General features: G+C 43.9%; 1 protein-coding gene across 3 annotated transcripts in view; it reads left to right on the top strand.

Moving 5' to 3' along the window:
- Positions 1-26,307, top strand: part of ADAMTSL3 (ADAMTS like 3) — a 449,068-nt gene that overhangs the window by 42,280 nt on the left and 380,481 nt on the right. The window lies entirely within an intron of this gene.

Below are 26,307 nucleotides of genomic sequence, written 5' to 3' on the forward strand. Positions count from 1 at the left end.
TAAGTGATATGTAAGATATAGTATGTAATACAGGCCAGGCACAACGTCCAGTTATGAAATACCGTACAAATCAAACTTAAGCTGTATACACACGCTTTGATTTTTCCCTGTTTTCGATTCAATTTTGCTTATAGAAGCAAAATCGAATCCACATCGAATGGTTTTTAGGACACTTTCGATCTGCATTCGATTCGATGCGCGCTCCCGTTTTCTCAAAATCGAAAAGAAAAATAGACTGTGCAGCCAAGGAAATCTCGAATTCGATCCAGTAAATCAAATCAGTACATTGTGCCTACACTGTGAAATCGAAATCGAATCGAATGCAAAAGTACAGATCTAATGCCAAATTGAATGGGAAGATCTAATGCCAGATCTAATAGAAAATTGAATCGAACATTGAATCTAAAGCAAAACGAAGTGTGTGTACATAGCTTTAGTTTGCTATAATACCATTCCAACAATATACCTTACTTTCCTTCAATCCCATATTTCCTATCCCATATTTTCCTGTCAGTGAAGTAAAACAGTTTTAGAACTAGTCACCTTTAATTCCTCTAACATATAGGCTTATGAAGTGTAACTCACAATGCTTATTTTTTGGGACAACACAGAAAACACATGGGAGCCATAATCAAGTGTGGGGGAAATTGAACAGTTATCTTTTGCAATATTGCATACACAGTGCCACTGTGGTGGTGGTGGTCTCTGAGTGGAAGTGTGTGTGTGTGTGTGTGTGTGTGTGTGTGTGGAGAGGGGGTTGTTAAGAATATACAGTAGTAACAGCTTTTGTTCCTGCTCACTACAATGATTAGAATGGTTTGTTATTTATTGCCTTGTTGTCTATTTTATGTATCTATGTTGTCTATTGTATCTATTGTATGCCTTGTAATGCTCTCAGCCGCATTGAATTAGAATTCTAAAAAGTACAGTAGAGGTTCCCATTCAAAGAGCTTTTCAGGCTTAAAATCACATCGTAAAGTCCAAAAAGTATGTGCTGCAGGTACGTTTTTTAACTAAATCGCATCATATCTAAAATCTGGGACCTATGGCAGTACTGTTCTTAATCCATTCCTACTATGTGAATGTCCCAAATGGAAGACTTGTTGTCCATACTCAATGCCTACCCACATGTTCTCCTTTATTCTCTTTTAACTGTATACGATTCCTGATGATTATCACATTGTAAACACATATTTAATACGTACAGTATTTTCTGAATAATGCACCACTCTTATGTAATGTTTTTGTTTTTGTTAATTTTCCTTTATTGATCTTATCATCAAAATTCAGTAAAAATGCATGATTAAAAAAAAAAATCGCATCGTATCTAGTTCAAAAAGGCACGCTGCTTTATGACATCGATGAGCTTTGAACTAGATACAATGCAATCTAGTTAAAAACACATGGTGTGCATCACATCGTGTATGGGCGGCATAAACATGCAGTTTAAAAGAAAAAGTTTTGATATCAAAACTTTGTGATAGCACGATTTCAATGTGATACTGCCGATGGTCGCGATGCAGGCACCACTCTGCCGCCACCACTCCTGGTCCCTGCCACACACAGGCTCAGCGTTCCCGGCACCTGTACCATGATGACGGGCATCGGAAGTGGCGCATGCACAGTACATACCTCTGTACTGTGCATGTGGCCAGCTTCTATGGGCTGCTTTGGCAACAGCCCATAGAAGCGAAATCACGGTCCCTGCACCTGTATAAGAGATGACAGGCACCGGGACCGGTACGTGCGCAGAACCGACGCAGGTACTGTGCATGTGCAATCCCCGGATTTTATGGTAGAGAGGCGAACACCTCCCAATGGGACTGCCTCGGTGGCTAGGACTTCCACTAGGAAGTCACTGCCAGTCACAGTGCAGTCTCACAGACTGCATCTGGCTTCACTACAGTGTTTACCGCCACTGGTAACTAGTGAAATTAAGGAGGTTCAATTCTGTATTCCTGATTTAATAGGTAAGATTTCATGGCAATGGTAGCAGGTAATGATCAGACAATCAGATTTTGGGTAGAGCAGAGGTGTCCAGTTGGGAGATAGTTTAGAATAGACAAGATATTTGTTTTGCCGTTTGTCAGTAGAACTATAATATGGACTGACAGAGCATAGCAGCGGTAAAGAACATTTTGCAATGAAGATTAGCGTAGCTGATGTATTAGGTTGTAGGGGTGAAAGTTTGGGGAAGACCATTAAGAAGGAGGCTACAGTATGTAGGAGATATTGTAACCATCTCAGAGGACCACGCATTGCAAATACCCTCCAGGTGCATGTGTTACCCTGAGTGTATGCACGGTGCTGCTGCCTTTGGTTCATACTGTTTCAGATAGGTGTTGGAAAACTAATGGGCATTCCTGGGCAGAAGCTAGGGGGTGCCCTGAAGTGAATGTACAGAAATCAGGTGCAGTGGACAATGTTGGACACAATAATGCTCCAATTGTTGTATTTCAAGAAGCACCGGCGCTGTTACTGTGCATAGTGAGTGGGGAAGACTAGTATACTTACCTGACCACTGTCGGGATTTCCACATTGGGATTCTGCCATCTGCATTCTGTACGCTGGCATCAGCACCGCCAGTCATCCGTATGTATCCCATGGATTAGATGAAGCTGCAGAGAACTATTCTATTTGGAGTAATTATTAGAATTAATTATTGGGTACAATATAATTAAAACATTTAAGAATAAATACAAATTGTTGCTAAAATGTATATGTTAAAAATATATAATTTTGCATCACTGCTTCTAACCCCCTTAGGGGCCCTGATGTTTTTGTACAGCTAGGGATATGTATGGGGTTGCAAGAGCACACGCAGAATAAACACATTTTAATCCATAGATTTCCACTTTAAGATTATTATTTTCCTTCGCATTATTCAGCAAGGAGTAGTCCACAACCTTTGAAAACCCTGAATCTTGGTCATAGTTGCTGATATAATGGACTGGAATTTAAATCAAAATATACCCTTGCAATTTGGGTTAACCACATGTAATAGGAATATGTGTAAAAACAAAAGTCCCTGAGTATCTTCAGATTTCAAACCCTTGCTTAGAACTATGTCAGACAGCTAATATACTTTAGTGATAAATTGCATAAGATCAATGAATGTGTTTTGCAATGCGTAGTATTTGGACTCCTAGGTGATGGTTTAGAGATTACTGTAAGGATGAAAAATGAGGTAGTTCCCATTTTTGGGCTTTTACCTAGCATTAAAAACAGTTTGTTTTCTTTTTTTACAGAATAGAAAGTTTTAGCACATCTTGAGCATCCAAAATACGCTGGAGGTCACAGTGCAGGCTTATATTTGTGATTGCATCGCTAACGGGCACAGGAAACTGTCTTGCCTGATTGTTCTTCAATTGTTTTCATTCTTTTTTTTTCTGTGAGAAATAACCAGAATCAGAATCAGCTTTATTGGCCAGGTATACTAGGAATTGGGTTTGGATTGCTGTGCAACAGCCTTTAAGGCAGGGGTGGGGAACCTCAGGCCCTGGGGCCGTATGCGGCCCCCGTAGCCGTCTGAGTGGCCCTCCCACCCACCAGGCGGCTTTGCCGGGAGTCAAGTAAAGGGGAATTCTTGTGAGAGGTCGGTAGTTGTCACAAGATTCCTCTTAATCAACAGCAACTGGAGACTGACAGTCCTATTCAGCAGCAGCCACCGAAGCGTGGGACAGCTGCAACAGGACAATTTGTAAGAGACATTTTTAAATATGGCCCCTGAAGGATTTTTTCCCCATACAAACGGCCCTTGGCACAAAAAAGGTCACCCACCCCTGCTTTAAGGTAACAGTTAAACAGTGACAGTACAGATATAAATAACACATACAGGTATACGCTAGATATCCCCTGAAGATTGTAGACGCAGGGAACATATATTCGTTGAGCTTCACAGCGGCTAGGCAGCCATCAGTGGCGCCACTGGTCATTGCAACAGTCAGGTAGGTAACAATATAAGCAGAGACAGTATAGTTATCACACAGGGAACATATATTCGCTGAGCTGCACAGCGCCTAGGCAGCCATCAGCGACGCCACTGGTCGTTGCAACAGGCAGGTACTGTAGGTAACAGTTAAGCAGGGACAATACAGTTTTAGGTTGCTATGCAGTGTGCGAGACAGGGGAGACACGAGGGTACATATGGCTGAGTGGTACAGTTCCTAGGCAGCCATTTGCGGTCACAGCAAAATAGGTGGCAGTGCTATTTTTCAGCAGGAACCTCTAATTAAATATGACATAATCAGGAACTGGGTTCCTGAACCTGTTTTGGGTCAAAATGTACTTTCAGTAAGGTACAGATGGAGCACGCGAGCACGCTCCATCCTTGCAGGGGCTGGCGGATGGCGCACGCGCATCCCCTTCTAACGGAGCTCCCACCGCATCGGTGCCGATTCCCGACACCGTCACCCACCTCCCTGCTCCCCTCCAACCCTGCTCGTCTCCCTGAAGCAGAGACGAGCAGGGTTTGCGTCCCAGGCAGCACGATATTTGGGACGCTCGTGCGTCCCAGTCAGATGGAGCACCGTCTCGCCAGCGGGGGCAATCTGGCTTTACCCGGCGCTCGCTGAGAGGTGCTCCATCTGTATATTTTATTTTAAAGTCACCTGTGAGTGCCTTTGTTTCTAAATACAATATATACATCTCTCTCTCTATTTTTTTAATTTAATCGATCCAACCCCAGACCCAGAGTTCCTGAACCTGTTTTCCTGAAAAATAGTACTGGGTGGCACGCATAAGACTCCAGTCCTAAACTTTTGAAAAAGTGCTGGTGCAGTTTAATGTTAATGTTTCGGGGAATGCATCCCCTTCTTCAGAACATGCAAGTGATTCACTTGCATGTTCTGAGGACGTTAACATTAAACTGCACCAGCATTTCTTCAAAAGTCTTGGAGTCTTATGTGTGCCGCCTATTTTGCTGTGACTGTTTAGAGTGGCTCTACCTCTAAGTAAACACCAAAGCCAGATTGGGGGGGGGGGGGGGGGCGGACGGGACTCTCTATCTCTCTTTCAATATACAGTATATATATATATATATATATATATATATATATATGGATAGAGAGAGAGAGAAACGAGATTACCTGTCAATTTTAGCACACAGGCTCTGCAATCCTTTTAGCAGAGCTCTGCAATAGATATCCAGTTGGTTTATTATTTTTTCTCCAACTTGTTCAGTCTTCCTCAGGGGAAGTTGATTAAATGAGATGAGCACGCAATGTGAACAAATTCTACTGCTATTTTGGAAATAGAGGTCTTGTGTTTCAGAGCTTCGGCAGCAGGAGCCAAATAACGTGAACAGTTAACTCTTACCGGTGGTGAAAGGTTACGGAATCCACTACAGAACAATGTACGATCATGGTATCATGGTTGTCTAGGGATTTGAGTTCAACATGAAAGCCTGTTTATTTGGCAGTACAGTAAGTTTCAGCACAACCTGTGTGGATTGCTGGGCAGCAGGAAGTTAAGTTGCGTGACAGCAGAAAAAGATGACTTGCCGAAAAAAAAAAATATATACTGTATATACAGTATGTTATGGTCTACATCCTTGCTGGCGGGTCGCCAGAACGTACGCGCTGGCGGCCCGCCAGCAGCCTCGCCAGCGAGGAGACTGAGACGCGCGTGCGTCTCACGCGCACGCGCGTCTCAGTCTCCGTCGCTAGCGCGACGGAAACCCTGTCCGTCTCCGCCTCAGGGAGACGGACAGGGTTAGGGGGGGTTAGTGGGGGGTGCGGGCAGGCGGCGGGGACCCCGGGTTACCGCCGGCAAGCCGGCGGGGACCCGGGGAACTGATGGAAGCGCCGTCGGAAGGGGACGCGCGCGCCCTCTCGGGCGCGCGCGTCCCCTTCTCACCATCGCCATGGCGCTGGCGGGGGATGGCGGCTGGCGACGCCAGCGCCATCCCCTGCAAAGATGGGACCTGACCCATCTGTATATATATTATTGTTAGTTTGATTAATGCTAACAAAAACTTGGAACTGCCTTTGAAAATTAAAGCAAGCCATAGACTGCATGATAGCGCAGATGACCAGCGAGAACAGATAATGGGATGAGCAGATAATGAGGATCAGACAGTTTTAATAGAACAGCCAATTGATCCAGGCTGGTGTTCAGGCTATGAACAATATCAGCATGTCCAGTGATAATCTCTAAGAACAGTTAAGTATATGTATAATGCTGATTGTTCAGTGTGTGGGCAGCTTCAGTTTCCCAGTGTAAACTCTCTTTTTACACTGTGATCAGTTAGCATAAATTTGCACGGTAAACTACTAGGAATTATAAAATGCAGTTTCACAATTGAAATGCGTATGACCTTCCTGAAAACTAATGTTACAGCTTTCAATGGTGCAGACCTGTGCACAGGTACATTTTAATATACAATACTTATATCTAAATGATTTCAATTTCATACTGCTAGTACTGATGACACTTTCATCCCTTATACTTTTATAGTCATTTAAGCTAAAGGTTTATATTGCACTGAAACTCCTACACATTTTCGAAATGTAATCGTGTGAAACTGGGAATACACATTTTCTCAGCATCTGCTCTTATTCCAGCATCATAAAAAAACATTTTATCAGGTGCACCAGGCCATCTCTCTTGGCAAGAAGCTTGTTCAAAGCATCCATCCTGGCTGCTCACGTGAGGAAAAAAGCTAATACTATTTTATGTGCATGTTTGTGTGGGTGTGCATCGCACACACATACACACACACACACAAACATATATATAGTCCTACTTTATCACTGAGAGCTAATATTCTAGGCAGTGGCGTAACTATAGCACCGCAGCCCCTGCGGTCGCGGGGGGGCGCTGTGTATATGGGGGCGCCGGGGGGGCTGCGGTGCTATAGTAATCCCCCCGCCCCCCATCCCCCGCAGGCTTACCTGTCCGCGCGTCCCGGCTCCGATCCTGGCTTCAATCATTGCTATGGAGACGGACCACGATAACATGGCCGCCCCATAAAGCAGACTGTTCTCTGAAACTGTCTGCGGTATGGGGGCGGCCATTTTATCGTGGTCTGTCTGCATAGAATTAATTGAAGCCAGGAGGGGAGCCAGGACGCGCGGACAGGTAAGCATGCGGGGGAGGAGGCACAGGGGGGCACGGGTGGCAGGGCGGGGGGCACAGGCGGACGGACTGACGGGCGGGGGGGCGCCCCAAACAAAGCTACGCCACTGGTCCCTCGACAAGGACTGCAAGTTTAAATGCAGTGATAAATTTATGAACCAAACCTCCATTATTTAATTATTATAATGAGTGAAGTTTTTATTATTATTATTATTTGTAGTACTTAACAATAGATAATCCTTGGCAGCCTTGTACACTAGGTTCCCTGTTAGTCAGAACACAAGGTACACAAGAGTCGCCAACCCACTATTCTTTTGTGTGTGTGTGTGTGTGTGTATATCCAATACCAATAGTGTTTTCTAAGCGCCCAGTCTCACATAGAAAAATTAATTTGTTCACATAAAAAACATTTATTAAAATTCAATAAAATTCAATGATTCCTTTTACACGGCTCCTTGTAGCTGGAGTAATTCACAGTGTACAACAGTTGTTTTTCATTCACAATATGTAGCAGTTTTCCAACGCGTTTCATTTCTACAAGAAACTTCATCTGGGGACAAAGAATTGATCTTCAGACCAATTTAGGTAGTAAAAATTATTCTTATTTACTTAGTTGAAGTTTTTTTGGTTGGTTGATTCTCTCCTCCAAATCAGAACATCGATGGTATATTTTATACTGAATCTCCAATATTTGGAGGCAATTTTCAAGGTTTAATGAACTTTTTTTTTTAAATAAGCCTTAATAGGATATGGGAGGATTTTTAGGACCTCATAAGTATGAGTAGGTCATTATCATAGGAGGAACAATGTTTTCCTGAAGAAAAATCCTTCTGTAACAACTTATTCACTTATTGTGGAGATATATATGTATATATATATATATATATATATATATATATATATATATTATATATATATATATATATTTATATATATATACACGTATATAAAATAATAATGTTTATTTTAGAGAAAGTTACTTTTCTTGGGGGGCATTATTCTGTGCAATGTATAACGACTACTGGGATATGTGGAGACTGAGTAAAATATGGCAGGGGATGGGTTACCAGCAAGTGTCTTTCACAATATTTCATCCTCCATATCACATGCCAAATGGAATTGCTGCCTAAAATTCTGGACAGTAAACTGCCAAATCCAGGCCCCAGAACAGCTTTCCTGAAACTGTGAAAAAGCAACATGGAAATTCACTTTAGGTTGTTGTCCAATATATATTTAAACTTGCAAATAATTATGGACAGGGCCCTTAATAGGATGGTGTGTGTGGGTGCGGAGAGAGGTTTACTTTTGTGTCCAAGGGATTGAGAATTTATTGGGCTGGAATGCTGGCAGTGTTTTACCATTTTGCTTTTTTCATAATAGGGCGTTTTCAATATTCATACAAATTATAGTGGACACAGCATTATTTTTTATGTTGTGGTATTATTAAAGGGAAATATACTGGCATTCAGCAAATGTTTGCAGAGACACAGGAAAACAGAAAGTTGGAGATAAATATTCTGTTTTTCCTCAATATTACAGCTGTGCTCCCTATTTTGTTATGCAGGTTTGGGGCCTGATTAAGAAATTTACTCAATGCTAGCACTTATGTGCAGTATCTTTATTAAAACTGGTTTTCTTTTATCCAATTGCATCACTCCCTTCTGTCGTTTATGCAAAAACCTTACATCAAGGCACCTAGCCTCCGTTACACTCCAGCTGGTGCCACTGCCAGCGTGACAGTTTTGTTTTGGAAATATTCAGTTTGTAGTGGCGAGATGAAATGGCAGAATGACATCCAGTGACTTGGACCAATGCAGATGGTAGTTTAAGTATATTCTGCATGCAGATGATACTGACAAATAAAAGAGCTGGTTAGTGAAAAAAGAGGACCTGAGACTGAGCTTAGCGGTACTCCACGTAATAGAAGCAGAGAAGAGAAGGTGGAATCAGAGAAGTAGACCAGGGACGTAAGTTCGTCCCAGTTGTGTGGAGGCAAAATAAATATTGGGAATGGTCAACAGTGTTAAAAGCGGCAGACAGATCTAGGAGAATAAGTAGTGAATAATGGCCTTTGGACTTAGCAATGACCAGATTTATATGCAGTTGCTTGGAACTGGAGATGATGAATCTGAAGCCAGAGACATAAAGCTGGAGCCGAACAGGGGGATGAGGCTGGAGACAGAGGGGAGATGGCTCTGTAAAATGGGGGTGGGTATGACTAGCTTGTACCTACCAAGGAGGGATGGGCAACAGCCATGTTGACATAAGCAGTAGGCTATGGTCAACACATAAAAATCTCTAATTTTAAGATTAATTCCTTAAAAACAGAAGTGTTGGATCTCCATCTTCCCCCTTCACTGAAAAATCATATTGCGTCTACCTTTCAATTTGAGTGGAAACGGTCCAAATTGAAATACCTAGGAATATGTCTTACTAAACACTAAAAAAATTAATATGAGGCAAACTATCCTAGGTTGATTAATTACATTTCTATGGACCTTGTCAGGTGGTCGGGACAATTCCTTTCATGGACAGGTAGATCTAATATTTTAAAAATGAATGCATTGCCCCGCTTACTTTATCTTTTTCAAGCTCTCCCAATAACATTAACAGCAAGTGTGTTTAAGAGTTTACATAAGTTGTTTACAGCATTTTTGTGGTCAGGGAGAAGATCTAGAGTACAGCTGCAAATATTACATAAGGGTACTAAGGAAGGAGGCCTAGGAGTTCCATATATGAGATTATACTATTATGCTGTTCATTTAGCACAAGCAGTTTTATGGCACTCTCATATCAGAATTACTCGCAATTACATTCTGTATCAACACTACTCTGGTTACCACATAATCGGAGGCCTGCAATCACACAGATATCCCCAATTATATCATTTACTCTGGGCCTATGAGTTCTACAAGATGCTATCAGACCCACAGATTTTGACCCCACTTTGGGATAACCCCGGCTTTCCAGCTGGGAAAGATAGACAATATTTGAAACATTGGGATAATGTGAATTTTTTGTTTATCAATGATATAGCTGACTCCCATATATTTCCAACATTTATTGAGCTACAAACAAAATATAACATTACTACCCAATGTTTTTATCAGTTCTTACAACTTAGAAGTCTTCATACGTCGTCTTACCATCTACGTAAGGGTGTGACTAAAACTATGCTGTTATAAAAGATCAACAGCTAAAGGTTTGATCTCAACCATATACCATCTTTTACTCAAACACAGTAACACGAGGCGGATCTAGGAATTCAGTTAGATCCAAAGATATGGGATCAAATTAAGCAGACTATGGTCTCAATATCTTCCTCAATTCAGTATAGAGAAAATGCTTTTAAATTATATACACAATGGTATATGACACCTATGAAGATCTCTCGTATGTACGCAAATGTATCTGATAGATGCTGGAGGGGATGTGGAATGAGGGGTACCCTGTTCAATATTTTCTGGGAATGTCCCGGAGTGATAGGGATATGGAAATCTATTCATGAATTAATATCATATCTAATAGGAGCACCTGTCCCATTTTCCCCGGGATATTATCTCCTTCCCCAAGATATGCCTGATATATCAAAACCTGCACAAAAACTCATCTGGTTCATGATTGGTGCGGTTAAGATTAAAATTGCCCTGCATTGGAAATCCCAAACTATCCCTTCAAAAAATGTATAAATAAAGAATATGTAAAAAAAATTATAAAAAAGGTTAACATGAGGGGGGGTTTCAGGTTTTTTAACTTTTTCATACTTTATCATCCACGTAAATTGGAAATGGTAAAGTGTGCCAACCGCAGCAGCAGTGTTCCATGTGTGGAATGGTTAGGAACAGTAAAGTGTGACATCGGGCCTGAAGCATGAAATTCATGTGAGGGGATACAATCTACAAATTGACATACAACCCTCCTGTCAACCTTTTGATGTGTCTACCTATTCATGCCGACAACCTTTTTGTTGACCTTGTGCATGTTGACCTTTTTCTAGACATTGTCAACCTAATGGACAACACCCAGGGAGGGCTGGGCCCAGAGGCGCAACTACAACTTCGTGGGCCCCATAGCAAAATCCTGAAAGGGGCCCCCCCGCCATTGTCACAGCAAAAGACAGAGGGGGGGGGAGGAGGAGGAAGAGGGGGTGGGGGGGGGAGAAGGAAGAGCGGGGAGAGGAGGGGGAGAGGGGACAGAGGAGTGTAGGAGAGGGGAGAGAGGAGGGGGGAAGAGGGGAGAGAGGAGGGGGAAGAGGGGAGAGAGGAGGGGGGGGAAGAGGGGCGAGAGGAGGGGGGGAGAGAGGAGGGGGGAAGAGGGGAGAGAGGAGGGGGGGGGAGAGGGGAGGAGTGGTGGCAGTGGCAGTAGGTCTACAAGTGAACTCACCAGCTGCTTTCACTGGTGCTGGGCTCCCCAGCACCACGGTCCCTTGCTCCCCTCCATGAGGCTTGTCTGCGGGCTGCTGTCACTGTTCCAGGCTTTACTGCTCTCCGGCGCTGGGCTCCCCGGGCAGCGGCGCTGTCAATCACTTCTCCCCGGCTTTAATGCTCTCCGGCGCTGGGCTCCCCGGGCGGCGCTATCAATTACTTCTCCCCGGCGCTGGGCTCCCCGGGCGGCGCAGACGTGTTCTGCTGCTCCCCGGGAGGCGCTAGGCTGTACTGCTTCCGGTCCCTAGGCTCACTGCTCCCCGGCGCCACTGACTTTCTTAAAAGACGGCAGCGTGGCCACCACTGCCTGAGTGCCTGCCCTGCAATATTTATTTATTAAAGAAAAACTGGAAAAAAAAAAAGATCATGGGCGTGCAGGGGATAGCCTGCTGGGACCCCGGGCCCCCCCAAGGCCCGGGCCCCATAGCAATTGCATCCCCTGCATCCACTATAGTTACGCCACTGGCTGGGCCCAAAATCATGAGTGTTCTGGACCCCAATATTCCTATTGCTGGCCATGTGTTCCAGTCCTGTCATACAACTTGATTATCATTAACAGCCACACTCACATCACAGCTGTGAGCATCAGGATTATGCTTATTATCTTGTGATATTTTACTGTGCTGCTTACAAACAAACATAGCAGGGCATTGTACTGCACATGTGAAAATTCACATGTGAAAATTCCAATCAAGGGCCTTATTCTGATCGGTGCGGATATTCCCGCATGCGGACGGACCGCCGATGTTGATCGTCTGCGCATGTGCAGAGGTCACTCTGCGCATGTGCAGGCGATTTCGCCGCACGGATTCTTTATACGCCGCACAGGGGGCGTAGAGGGGCGTGAGGGGCTACTTAGCCTCATTACCCTATGCATACGCCCCGCGTTTCATGGGCGTTCCCATGCAAACGCGGGGCGTATGCATGGTAATGAGGCCGTGACGCGTGGGTACGGGGCGGGCATCTGACATCGCCGGATGTCAGCTGCCCGCCCCCATACATGATTTCACACGGACAAGTGTCCGTGTGGTCTTGTGTGGCGGGACCTGGTGGAGCGTGCGGCCCTGCATTCGATGTTCGGCGACCATCGAATGCAGGGGCTGCTCCCAAGACGGAGGAGGCGTATCCCCGTCCAATTTCATGCGGATCGCCACATATCCGCGTACGGACGGCAGGTGGCGATCCGTATGGAAGGCGGGGATTCGCCTGCACGGTCGCGGCCGCATATTCTGATCGGGCCGCACCGATCAGAATAAGGCCCCAAGTCTCAATGTTCATAATAATTTGGCCAAAAGATGGCGCTATTCTCTTCTTGCCTCTGTTCTAATTTAGCAACCAGTATATAAGACATACATTGATAGATGCAAATACGTTGATAAATCTATACATGCGATAAAACTGTAGGATTGTGTGGACCTGTGCATAGAATGTCTTTTTGAGAGATATACTTCTAGGCAGTACTATTTTTCTGGAAAAATAGGTCCAGGAACTCCGGGTCTGGGGGTGGATCGATTAAATAAAAATAAATAGCGAGAGAGAGAGATGGGGTGACATTCTATGGGATGAGATTTTTTCGCACTTTCAAAATCGCCCATTATCGCACTTTTTTAATATCGCATTTTTTCCGCGAATTCGCATATTTAATGAGGTGCGAATTTTGGAATGAAAAGTGCGATTAGGTGCGATAATGTGCGAATTTTAGGCATGAAAATGTGCGAATTTTAGGCATGAAAATGTGCGAATTTAAGGAAATGTGCGAATTTAAGGAAATGTGCGATTTTTTGTTCATAAAAAAAAAAATTGGCGTGGGGTCCCCCCTCCTGAGCATAACCAGCCCCCCCATAAAGAGGTCCCCCCCCCCAGGCTTCACCCGTCCAGGGCTGAAGCCCGGGGCTGTCACTGGCGTCCCTGGCCAGTGGACGCCGGCCTGATGGGGTTAAATCTTCCATACATAACATTGCTTGATACAGGAGAACTACAAGTGCCAGCAGACCTCCCCCGCATGCTGGGCATTAATGGGCCCGCTGGGACTTGTAGTCCACCTGTAAAAAGAATGTTTAAAAAAACACACACACAGAGAAGTAAAACTTTATTACACACACATTCACACACCTCACTTTTACAACCACATACTTACCGATCCAGGATCCAGCGCTGTCCTCTTCACAGCCGGCTCCCCCCGCACTGACAGCGGGGACAACCGGCTGTCTCCGATTCCGCTAACAGCCTCTGTAGCGCTGTCCCAGCGCTACAGAGGCTGAGAGCGTCTTTGGCTTATGCGTCTCCATGGAGACGCATAGCTCAGCCAATCAGGGCTGAGCTATGCGTCTCCATGGAGACGCATTGGCCAATCACGCTCTCAGCCTCTGTAGCGCTGGGACAGCGCTACAGAAGCTGTTAGCTGCATCGGAGACAGCCGGTTGTCCCCGCTGTCAGTGCGGGGGGAGCCGGCTGTGAAGAGGACAGCGCTGGATCCTGGATCGGTAAGTATGTGGTTGTAAAAGTGAGGTGTGTGAATGTGTGTGTAATAAAGTTTTACTTCTCTGTGTGTGTGTTTTTTTAAACATTCTTTTTACAGGTGGACTACAAGTCCCAGCGGGCCCATTAATGCCCCGCATGCTGGGACTTGTGGTTCTCAGCCCTGGACGGGTGAAGCCTGGGGGGGGGACCCCTTTATGGGGGGGTCCCCACTCCTCCAGGTACCCCGTCCAAGGCTGACCAGCCACGGTGCTCATGTTTCGGCTGGGGGACCTTATATAAAAAGTGTCCCCTGGGTGTGGCATGACACCGAGGGCTGTTGGAGCCCGGTGCTGGTTTCAAAATACGGGGGACCCCCAGATTTTTTGTCCCCCGTATTTTTGGAACCAGGACCGGTCCAAGAGTCCGGGGCTGGTTTCAGAAATACGGGGGGACCCCTATGCTTTTTGTCCCCCGTATTTTTGGAACCAGCCCCGGCTCAATGAGCCCGGGGCTGGTTATGCTCAGGAGGGGGGACCCCACGCTATTTTTTTTTGTCAAAAAACACTTTTCCACATTTTTTAACACAGGGCCATGCACAGATCTCTATGATCTGTGCAGGGTTCTGGCCAATTTGCATATCAGAACCTGGTCTGATTTTTTGGAGATTTTTAGACACATTTTTCAAATTCGCATCTCATTAAATATGCGAATTGTATACTTTTCAATGTGAAAACATCTGGATGCGAGTTCTGGCGAAAACTAAAAATCGCACTTTTAAAAAGTGCGATTTCGCGGCAAAACCGCACTTTTTGCCGATTTTCGCATCTCATTAAATATGCGAATTAGAGAAAAAGTGCGAAAACGGCCGTTTTTGCGATAAAATTCGCCAAAGTCAGATTATCTCATCCCATAGAATGTCACTCATGGAGAGAGAGAGAGAGAAAGGGATGTATATATTATATTTAGATACAAAGGCACAGGTGACTTTAAAATAAAACTTATCTTATGTAAAGTACATTTTGGCCCAGAACAGGTTCCTGGTGATGTCCTATTTAATTAGAGGTTCAGGAACTGGGTTCCTGCTGGTTTCTGCTGAAAAATAGCACTGCTTCTAGGCAATGTTCCCTCTAATTTTACGAAGGCTGTGTGCGGCAAAAGATTTTGGCTGTACAACTTTGGAAGGAAATTAAAATTTTTGTGCGTCACTTATATATAACTGGAAAATGACGTTCAGCATTTGTGTTAACTTTACTTTACTTTTTACTTCAAAATGATATTAAACATTTAAACATTCAAAACACAGCACACAATGTAGTTAATGGGTGAAACACACATTAATTGAGTCCACAACTGCAAAAAGGGACCACTGCTGCTTTGTGCGCTCTGTTATAATGTCTGTGCGCACGCTCGTCGAGTTGTGTGCGCGCGCACGCGCACACAGCTTTGAGGGAACACTGCTTCTAGGGACTGTTTATGAACTTTGGAGATTCTTTTTTTATCTGTCTGTTCCGGTATTGCAAAAAAAAGTGGATGGATTTGAATTGCGTTTCTACTATTGGATAGCTTACCTAGAAAGAACCGAAAGGTGCCCATACATGATGATAGGGTGATGCGCGATGCACGCTCCGGCGGGCATCCCATTGCACAGCACACAAAGTCTGTGCAGCCTGTGCTTTTTGAACTAGGCCCCGATCGCATCACACACAAACCGCATGCAAATTGCATGCAGTTTGACCGCATGCGATGCTATCTAGTTCAAAACGCACAGGAATATTGTACCTTGTATGGACACCTTAAGATAAGTATTATCTCTATGTGACATCATGGAGATGAACAGTAAAGGAAAGAACAGACGCTTAACATTCAGTGTGTGCAAGTCCAACAATAACAGACATCAATGCAAGCGAAGCTGCAGGGGAAACGCTAGTATTTGATAAATATATATTTTAAATACGTTAGGCTATTTATTTGTCTTCCATTAAATGACTTGGGCTTTAGCAGCTTAAAATATGCCATTTTACAGAATGTCAATACATCAGAAGGACCTGCATACAACCTGATCGTATGCAGGTCGTAAGAGCAGTCAAATGAGGGATTGTATGTGCTTTAAAAGCAAATACGATTTGTTTGCGACCGCAAGCCATCCTGACTGATCATATATGCAGCACATATGATCAGTGGAGTGACCTTTTGACCCTTGGGACTGCGCATCGTCTCCATATTCCTCACGATGTGCACTAAATTGGTCACACGACCCTTCGGAATTGTACGTTTGGGCCTGAGATCAGTTAAGATATTAGTAGATATGATACAGAGACGTACAGTACAGAAGCATTGAGTAGAATTTAGAATGATCAAAGAATTTTCTAGGCAGATTTTCCAGCGTCTTCCCTTTGGAATCCAAGAAGATATAACATTATGTCCTGGCCTGTTTGAACAGCTGTCAAAAGTGAGTCTAGAAGAAAGAAGTTGTGTGCTTCAGGCAAACTGCGTTAGCTAGCTGGAATATTTGTTATGATTTGTCTATCTTTTGCATAGCTGGATCTCCAAAGCTGACAAAGAACGACCATCTCACCCAGTCATATGGAAATTCTTACCGATCTGCTTTTTCCCACTGTGTCTCCCTTTAGAACCTAGCCTAGCCTATTTTATTTTAAAAAGTCATTGCACTCGCAGAATCTTATATCTGATTCTCATGCTATGTAGATATTTACGCAGGATGTCCAATGCTTGCACCCGAGGGCACTGTGCGGTGTATAATGCTTGCACCTGAGCACTCTGTACATAATGTTTGCCCCTGAAAGCACTGTGGGAGGATACAAACCTGTTTGCTCAAGTCTGAATGCTTGCACTTGTGCGCACTGTGCATAATGCTTGCTCCTGAGTGCACTGTGTGGAATGCTTACACCTGATCACACTGTGCCTAATGCTTTTACTAGTGCACACTCTGTGTAATGCGTACGCTTGAGCACACTGTGTGTAATGCTTTCACCTGTGCGCACTATGCGTAATGCTTACGCCAGAGCACACTTTGTATAATGCTTTCACCTGAGTGTACTGTGCATAGTGCTTGCACCTGTATGTAATGCTTGCACCTGAGCATACTGTGTGGAATGCATATGCCTGAGTGTGCATACGCCTAATGAATACACCTGAGCACACTGTGTGTAATGCTTGCACCTCCCTCCCACCTTTATGTTATATGAACAGGACATGCACAGTTTAACAAACTAATCATTTCAGCGACAGGGTCTGACACACAACTGTGGCTGAGATTATTGGTTTGTTTGAGCCCCCACAAAACCAGCTGCCAATGCTCCAAAGAGCACATAATGCAAAGAAAATAGGTGCAAGATGGAGTAGTCATTGTACCCTCCCAATCACCCTTATGTTTTTAAACAGGACATGCCCAGTTTAATAAACCCATAATTTCAGGTGGTCCCCCTGGAAAAAGCTTGTCAAGTTCTCCGAATAGCTAGCGACAAACATACCACGTCCATATTTGATGACTTTTCACATTATGAAAAGAGGCACGAGGACAGTGAGGACAAAACAAGCTGCCAATGACACAAAGGGCAGTATTCAATGTGATTACTGGCAACGCGCAGCGAATCCTGTTTAGGATTCGCTGCACATTCGCCACTGATCGCTGCTTTCCGGAGCCTCGCCGGCTCCCGTATTCAACGAGTCAGGGGCTCACTGCCCCTGACTGGCGAATTTGAGCTCCTGCGGCAGACGCCGCAGGGAGCCTGAGGACGGCGGCAGGCAGGGAGATGGAAGTCTCCCTGCCTGCCCCAGAACGTTTGTGGGGGGGAGGTGGGCTCCCCGGGAGCCAGGCAGCACAGGCTGCCCCCCGGGGGTGCCAGCAGGGGACCGGGTATATTCACTACACCCGATCATGCATATGTAATGATCGGGTGAAGTGAATATATGAATATGTAATGAGCGGCTCGGCTCCGGCCCCCTGCTGGCTGGTCTGTGTAAAAAAGAAAAAGAAAAAAATATATATATTTTTTTTAATTAAATATATATTCATGTGCTTATAGCACATGAATAAAAATAGCATGCCCCTCCTCAGAATAAAATTCCAGATTTTTTTACACCAATTGTAAAAAACAAAACACTTTATTTTAAAAGTTCACCTTCCACTTCACCATAAAAAGATAGCGATTGATACTCTGTGAATCATGGCGAAAAAAACCTTGAAATGTATTCGCCATGTGGTCATTGAATAGGGTGATTCACCGTTTTAGTCAGAAATTCGCCTTACAGCACAAAATCGCCATAAAAACCTGGCGAATCAGCCTCATTGAATACCGCCCAAAGTGGCAAGAAAAGGCTAAGACCTTGGCCTGTATTTATGCCTTTAGTCTTGCTCCAGAATTACAGACCGCATCTTTAGTTGATGGTCTCCCCTTATCCCAATATGTCCGGATTGTACTCCAGTCTGTCTTCACCAGCTACAGTAACTAGTTTTTTACACAGCAGACCCCCTGAACTGACAGGGCAGAGGGAAACCACCACTGAACTTCTACGGCAACCTTATACGGCAGCACAGGGCAGCACCACTGGACTTATATGGAAGCACAGGGCATCACTGCTGGACTTCTATGGCAGTACCGCTGAACTTGTATGGAAGCAAAAGACACCACCACTGGACTTATATGGTGGACTTATATGGCAGACTTATACGGCAGCACAGGGCAGCACCGCTGGACCCATATGGCAGACTGTATAGGACAGTGAATCAGTGTAGTGAACTCCAGCTGCATGCTACTACTCCTGTGCATACTATTGTGGAAATTTCTTCCAGCAAACCTTCTAATTGACTCCTCTGAGTTTGGGAAAAATACTATTTTATTTGTCCTGAAAGATTGGGATCTTCCCGGACTGTTGTTTTTAACTATTCGTCTGTGAATACACTGTATAAGACACTCGTAGTTATTATCGATTGCACCCTTGCCCCTGATGAAGTCATGTCCATGATGAAACGCGTTGGGCCCTTGTCATCTATTGAACTATACAACTAATCAGAGCTGTATTTACTGTTAAGAATATTCACCACGTGTATTTGTATGATACCTGATTACAGGTTTTTTTTTATCTGTTTGTACATTTTATTAAATATTAACCATCAATTTGAAATTGATTTACTCTTCTTTTCTTCATTTCTATGTTTTGGGTACTGTGTAACAGAGGACCCCTCAGAGGTGCTGCTCGCAAAATCTGAGCGCAGGAAGGGGTTCCCCCAATTGTTATATATATTTATATATAGAAACAAAGGTAGTTAAACCATCGCTAAGCAATAAAACTATATATATATATATATATATATATATATATATATACACAGTATACACACACACACACACACACACACACATATATATATATATATATATATATAGCCCCTGGCAACAAGCTACATTTAATTTAGAACATTCCAGAGCAGAATCATTCTTTGGCCATGTCACTGATATACACAGCCAGCCAGCATGAGTAATCTGCTCTGTTTTCCCCGGTGCAGTTGTTTCTACTTCTGTATCTATAAAAAACACAGATTTAAATATCTGTAATGTATTAAGCTTCACCCAAGTTTACACGGGTGTGCCGGCAGAATCTACAATACTGAATGCTAACCAAAGTGGGGGATTTCTATTTGCACATTGTCTTTTGAGCATATCTATTTTATCAAGAGCATAACTCAGAGATAGATACGGGGGGAAATTTACTAAGATGTGTATTCTACTTCACATGTGATGTTGCTATGGGCAACCAATCAGATCCTGTCTACTATCTTCTAGAGGGTGCTAAATAAGAAGTAGATTCTGATTGGTTGCCCATAGCAACATCACATGTGAAGTAGAATACACATCTTAGTAAATTTCCCCCCACAATGTCTATATATGCAGTTGAATGGTTGTTCGTTACTGCGATTGTGTAATACTGTGTACACATGATGCGATTCAGTGTCATGTTCGATTCGATTGGGACTATATAGTCCCAATTGAATTGAAAATTACACTGAATCACACAGTGTTAGTTGCCTTCAATATAGATTCCATCCTGATGCACGGCCCGGAAGCTTTGGGATCGAACCCAGAACCCAGAAATAGACCCGGCAGGCAAGTCTATTTCTGCTTCGATCGGCCACACCGAAAGCAGTTCCATGCTGCTCCATGCAGCATTCCCCCACACACCATCCACACGCCATCCCTCCCTCCCTCGTGGCCGATGCTGGCAACCCACCAGTTTCAGTGTCGGCCTGTGTGTACACCCCTTAAGACAAACTGCACATGTGCCGATATGGTACAGATATTGCAATAGAGGCCACAGTGGGGATTTATTCACAAAGTAACAGGTGAATGGCAACTCAAAAGCACAGATTCACAACATGAGGGAACCACACTTATATCCATGTTTTAGCCATGTTAGCAATTACTTCTGCTCAAAGCCTATGTCTGCAATATGGAAGCCACTAAAATATGTATCACTAATACCATCCCTAAAACTTCTTTATAATAATAAAAATAATATAAAATATGTAAAATCTCAGAAAGTAACATTATCAACTCTCCTGAAACAAAATGGCATAGCCCATACATTGCTGCAAATCAAGTAACAGCAATGTTTGCAATGTGCCATACAAAAAGTTGCACAGGAAACTAGTAATGTTGCAAGTACCATATTTGGCAGACACTTGCACAGAAGAACGTCACAGTAAGGGATGCAAATCACATGGCATTTTTTCACCCTGGGTTTCAGGATTGGTAAATGCTCAATCCCGGTATTTCCCCTTAAATCCCAGAACTGGAAACTCCAATCTCACCATTCAAATACCGTAAATTTTAGTGCCAAATTCCAGGATCACACTGATCCTGATCCCAGGATTGGCCACCCAAGACACAAGGACATTACAGCAGCATATCCAACTGAATTGAATTACCCCTGTTGTTTCTTTACTCCACTAAAATGCAGCTGGATCGATCTTCTCATTTCATATTCAGGAAAGAGCCATTGGAAGAGACGTATTAGAGGAAATGCAAGAGTGTTCTCGAGGTAGCCTGAAATTGGTGGCAGGTGGAATGTAAATAAACCCCTGTGTCGTGTGGTATAGAATAGATATCACAATTTGTGGGCTGAAAGACCAAAACACTTCCGACTGATAAAACCATGAAGTAGTTGCTTAGTACTTGCTGCTACTATTTTTCTGAAAATGTACATCTTATGTCTCAAGTACATTAATTTATCTGATATCAACAACATATCTTCAAACCTAATTGTATTCCATGACAAAACCTCTGAGTGTGGGTTTGTATGTTCTCCCTGTGTTTGGTATGTTTCCAAACCTACTGGTATGTTAACTGACCTCTAACATAAAAATATAAAATAAACGTTGTGTTCATGTGTATGTCCATGTGATGCAGAAGATTGTGAGCGGGGGCCAGGGGCTGATGTGAATGGCTAAATATTCTCGGTCTAAAGATGCCCTTACACGGAGATTGGATGATACTTTGTACTTTTTGTACTAGATTGCATTGTATCTAGTACAAAAAACATACAATGTGCTACAGCAGCCTGGTTTTTGTACTGGATACAATGCAATCTAGTACAAAAAGTACAGGCTGCACAGACTTTCTGTGCAATGTGATGTGCCCGGGAGCGTGCATCGCATCGTACCCGAAAAACGCACCATGTATGTGCACCTTAATGCTATATAAATAATTAGTAAATAAATAAACATATAAATAAGTAAATACAAACAGCTAATGGGCAGTAGCCGTTATTGCAGAACTAAGCATTACACATTCAGGTACTTGTGTATTATCCGGGCGCCCGATATAGTTAATTGCATGCCTTAACTTAAGGCATGCAATGCTTTGCGACTGACGCGATTTTTGCGGTAAAATCGCGTCGATCGCATCGCATGCAACCAAATCGCATGCGATGCGATCACCGCGATTTTTCCATAGGAATCAATGTTAAATGGTCCCAAATGGTCCCTGAGATCCGATTTCACATTAGGGGCAATGTTAAATGCCCCCCAGCCCCCCCCCCCATTAGGTGTATTAGGCCAAATGCCCCCACCATCAACGCCAACCTGAAGCGTGGTGAGCGCAGCGAGCCCGTGAGGGGCGGCGGTATGCGTCCTCCGACCTTTTCATACCCCCACTATCCATGTTGGTGTGAAGTTGATTTTATATAGTGTGGCGAGCGCAGCGAGCCACCGAGCCCGAAGCGTGGCGAGCGCAGCGAGCCTCACGAGTGGACGCGGATTACTTGACATGTATTTCGCGTCCCCTGGCGGGGCTCGCTGCGGTCGCCACGCTTCGGGCTCGTATTCCTCGTCCCCGCGTGGGGCTCGCTGCGCTCGCCGCGCTTTGGGCTCGGTGGCTCGCTGCGCTCGCCACACTATATAAAATCATCTCCACGCCGACGTGGATAGTGGGGGTAGGAAAAGGTCGGAGGACGCGTACCGCCGCCCCTCGCGGGCTCGCTGTGCTCGCCACGCTTCGCGTTGGCGTTGATGGTGGGGTGGCGTTAACAATGAGGGGGCATACAAACAATGGGGGGGCCTGGGTGGCATTTAACATTGACCCTAATGTGAAATCGGGTCTCAGGGACCATTTGGGACCATTTAACATTGATTCCTATGGAAAAATCGCGTTGATCGTTGATCAACGCGATCGTTGATTTGGTTGCATGAGAAACCGAGCGACGTGATTTTTCCGACCCGATGAAAAATTCAGGCGCCCAGATAATACGCAAGTACCCACATTCATTTATTCTCGAGATTGGTTATACAAAATGCCTCCTACTTGGAGGTTTATATACATATTTCCGCTGTTTCGTTTTATTTACATCCTAAGGTCTATAATTATCACATAACAGGTTGAACTTTTGCTTCCTCTGAGTAAAGATTAACTCGAACATCTTGCTGTTTGCTGTTGGACAGATCTGTGGAGATCTATCATGTGTAGTTTTAATATTTCAGGATACACAATTAATAATCCCCTTGCCTGTTTTATGTCATCACAATTGTAAGCTGTGCATCTCATTTGCCAAAGGTTAACTGGAAGTCTGACTCATTTTCCCAATATTTTAAACTCCTGCTTAACTCTTGGAGTTTAGCCGTATGACTTAAAACTTTTGTCTGCCTGTATCCAATATTTTGTTGGCTTGCAGTGTTACTCTGCATGCTAGTTGGTGATACTTAGAGCTGTTCACTTGATTCAGAATATTTGTAATATTTGTAATAATGCACTTGTCAGAAGAATGTATTTTGCTCTTTTATGTTCTTAAGAGAGTAGTCCCTGTGGGGGATTTTTATCAGCCAAAGAATGAAATGCTCTTAAAAGTGCACTTGCAACTTGTATGTTTAGACAATAGAAAGAGAGCGAGAGAGATAAGGATATAGGGATTGATTCTGAGTCAGGCAGATGACACAACTGGTGAGTTTTAGCATGCAGCCTATGCACAGATTACATTTTCCGTATCTACATCTGATTCTAAATTGGACATATTTTTAATTTTGATCTACAGACTGGACTACTGTAATCCCCTCCTATGTGGAATCCCTAATAAAAATGTCTCTCTCCACTCCTATCTATCCTCAATTCTGCAGCCCAGCTCATCTTCCTCACTAAACTCACTCCATCCACCTCCCCTCTTCTACAAGCCCTTCACTGGCTTCCTGTCCCTTTCAGAATCCAATTGAAGCTTCTCACACTCACTTACAAAGCTCTCACCCGCTCCGCTCCCACTTACATCTCTGACCTTATCTGCCTTAACACTCCCACCCATTCTTTTCACTCTGCATGCCACCTCTACTGCTAACTGATAACTTCCTCCCACTCCTACTTCCAAAACATATCACATGCTGCTCCCTACCTCTGGAATTCTCTACCTTTCTCCCTTTATACTCCACCTCTCTACAAAACTTCGGACTCTCAAGACCCACTTCTTCACCAAACCCAGCCAAATCTCACATTTATCCTCTGTTCCCTGCTCACTGTCTACCTGATCTTTGTCAACCATTTGTCTGGCCCTTCCCTTTAGAATGCAAGACAAGGCCCTCTTCCCTCTTGTGCATTTCCTTCTCTTACTTAAACCATCTTTGATGGCACCCACTCCTGCGGTTTTCTGCCATGCTAATTCTTATTGCAGTGTCCTCTGCTGGTGCATCTATAGTTATCCCCTGTACTTGTCCTCTATTGTATTCAACTGTATGTCACTGTTGTGCTTATTTGTTTATGTACTCTGTAATTGGGCACTGTGGATCCCTTGTCGCACCATACAAATAATGGCTAATAATAATAATAATAATAATAATAATAATAATAATGCCACATGCAGTTAAAGGACAGATTTTGGTAACAGTGCTTCACAGTCATAGGGTGTGCCAGATGTGCACAGGCGCACCCTAATGCACACACCAAGCACCGCCCACATTCTAATCAGGTATAATATGTAATGAGCATTAGGGTGTGTGGCATAATGTGTAATGGGCATTATAGTGTGTGGTATAATGTGTAATGGGCATTACGATGTGTGGCATAATGTGTAATGGGCATTGTAGTGTGTTGTATAATGTGTAATGGGCATTACGGTGTGTGGCATAATGTGTAATGGGCATTATGGAGTGTGGCATAATATGTAATGAGCATTATGGTTTGTGGCATTCGTAATAGGCATTACAGTGAGGTATAATGTGTAATGGGCATTATGGAGTGTGGCATAATGTGTAATGAGCAGTATTGTTTTTTACCTATTGGCTGCAGAGCTGCAGCCCCCCCCCCCCCCCAGGTAAAATCTGCCACTGTAGTGAAGCCAGGTGCAGCCTGTGAGACTGCTCTGGCTTTACTATGATTGGCTGTGACATCCTATTGGAAGTCTGACCTGCCAGTCACCAAAGCAGTCCCATTGGGAGGTGTTATCTCCCCGGAATGCCTATCTGTGGGCAGCCCATAAAATCCAAAGAGACCCATGTCTGTACTGCACATGTGCTGGTCCCAGTGCCTGTTCAGGTGCCGGGACCGTGATTTCCCTTCTATGGGCTGTCGCTGAAACAGCCCATAGAAGCTGACCACATGAGCAGTACAGAGGTTGGTACTACGCATGCACCAGTCCCAGTGCCTGTCATTATAGTACAGGCGCTGGGAACACAAAAGAGGAGCGACATGGGGGGGTGGGGTGCCGGCACCATGACCAGCGGCAGCCCCCCTCCCGACACTGGTAATGGGCTTTATGGAGTGTGGCATAATGTGTAATGGGCACGCCATACTGTTCGTGTTTCTAGTGTGTGTGAGGGGGGGATTCATTATGAAGCCCATATAGATAAATAAGTCACCTTAGTTTGCATTGATGCCCAGTAGGAGGTGATAGACATGCCCAGTAGGTGGTGATAAACACGCCTCTCCAATGGTGCAAACCCCCATAATAAAAATGGCTGCGCATGTCTATGTTCACAGTCATACAACATTGTTCATATACACCTGTCTTGATCATTCAAGTGCCCCACTGTTTCTCACTTAGAACATGTATACCTAATTCAGAAGTGCGGAGGACTGGTAGACTGGTGCTTTTACTTTACATTGAATTTACAGTTCTTCTGGGGAACAGGTGTAACTAAGGATGTTATAAGCAGGGCCATCCTACCTCTATGTCGGTGTGTTACTACCCAGTTTGTTTTATCACTGTTTCCTATTGTAAAGCGCAACAGAATATGCTGCGCTATATAAGAAACTGTAAATAAATAAGATTTGCAGTCTAGACTTTGAGCAGTAATTAAGAAGGAACACTAAAATGATACACAATGATAGGTTGCTATATTCATCTTAACAGTTCTGTTCTGGGGAAAAGTGCTATAGCTGTACAGGTTCCCTTTGCAAGTAGAAGTCTGTTCATTTTCGCCTGTAATAATTCAATACCTTTCGGAATGCAACATGGTGCACCTTGTAGTGCTTAAAATGTTAACCATACTTTCCTTATCACATCTCTATTAAAGATTGCTGAGTGCCCATTCCTCTTCACACTTCACTTCAAAGTATCTGCAGCTCTGCAGTATTCATTGTAGAAATATATTGCTTCACAGAATGAAACAAATGTTTATAATACGGAGATATTAATTGGTATGTGAAGTTGTGTTTCTTTTCCAGTAGAAAGAGAGATTAAAGTCTGCAGGTGTGTACAATTCCCATCCTTGTTATATATATATATATATATATATATATATATATATATATATATATTGGGGAAAAAACGTAAGACCATGCGCTAAAATATAGTCCAAAGTCACCAGTAAATTAAGGATCCTTTGTCAAGGGAACTGAGCACCAAAGACCAG

This window comes from Crinia signifera, chromosome 4, assembly GCF_055691185.1.
Source record: "Crinia signifera chromosome 4, ASM5569118v1, whole genome shotgun sequence".
NCBI classification, from domain to species: Eukaryota; Metazoa; Chordata; class Amphibia; order Anura; family Myobatrachidae; genus Crinia; species Crinia signifera.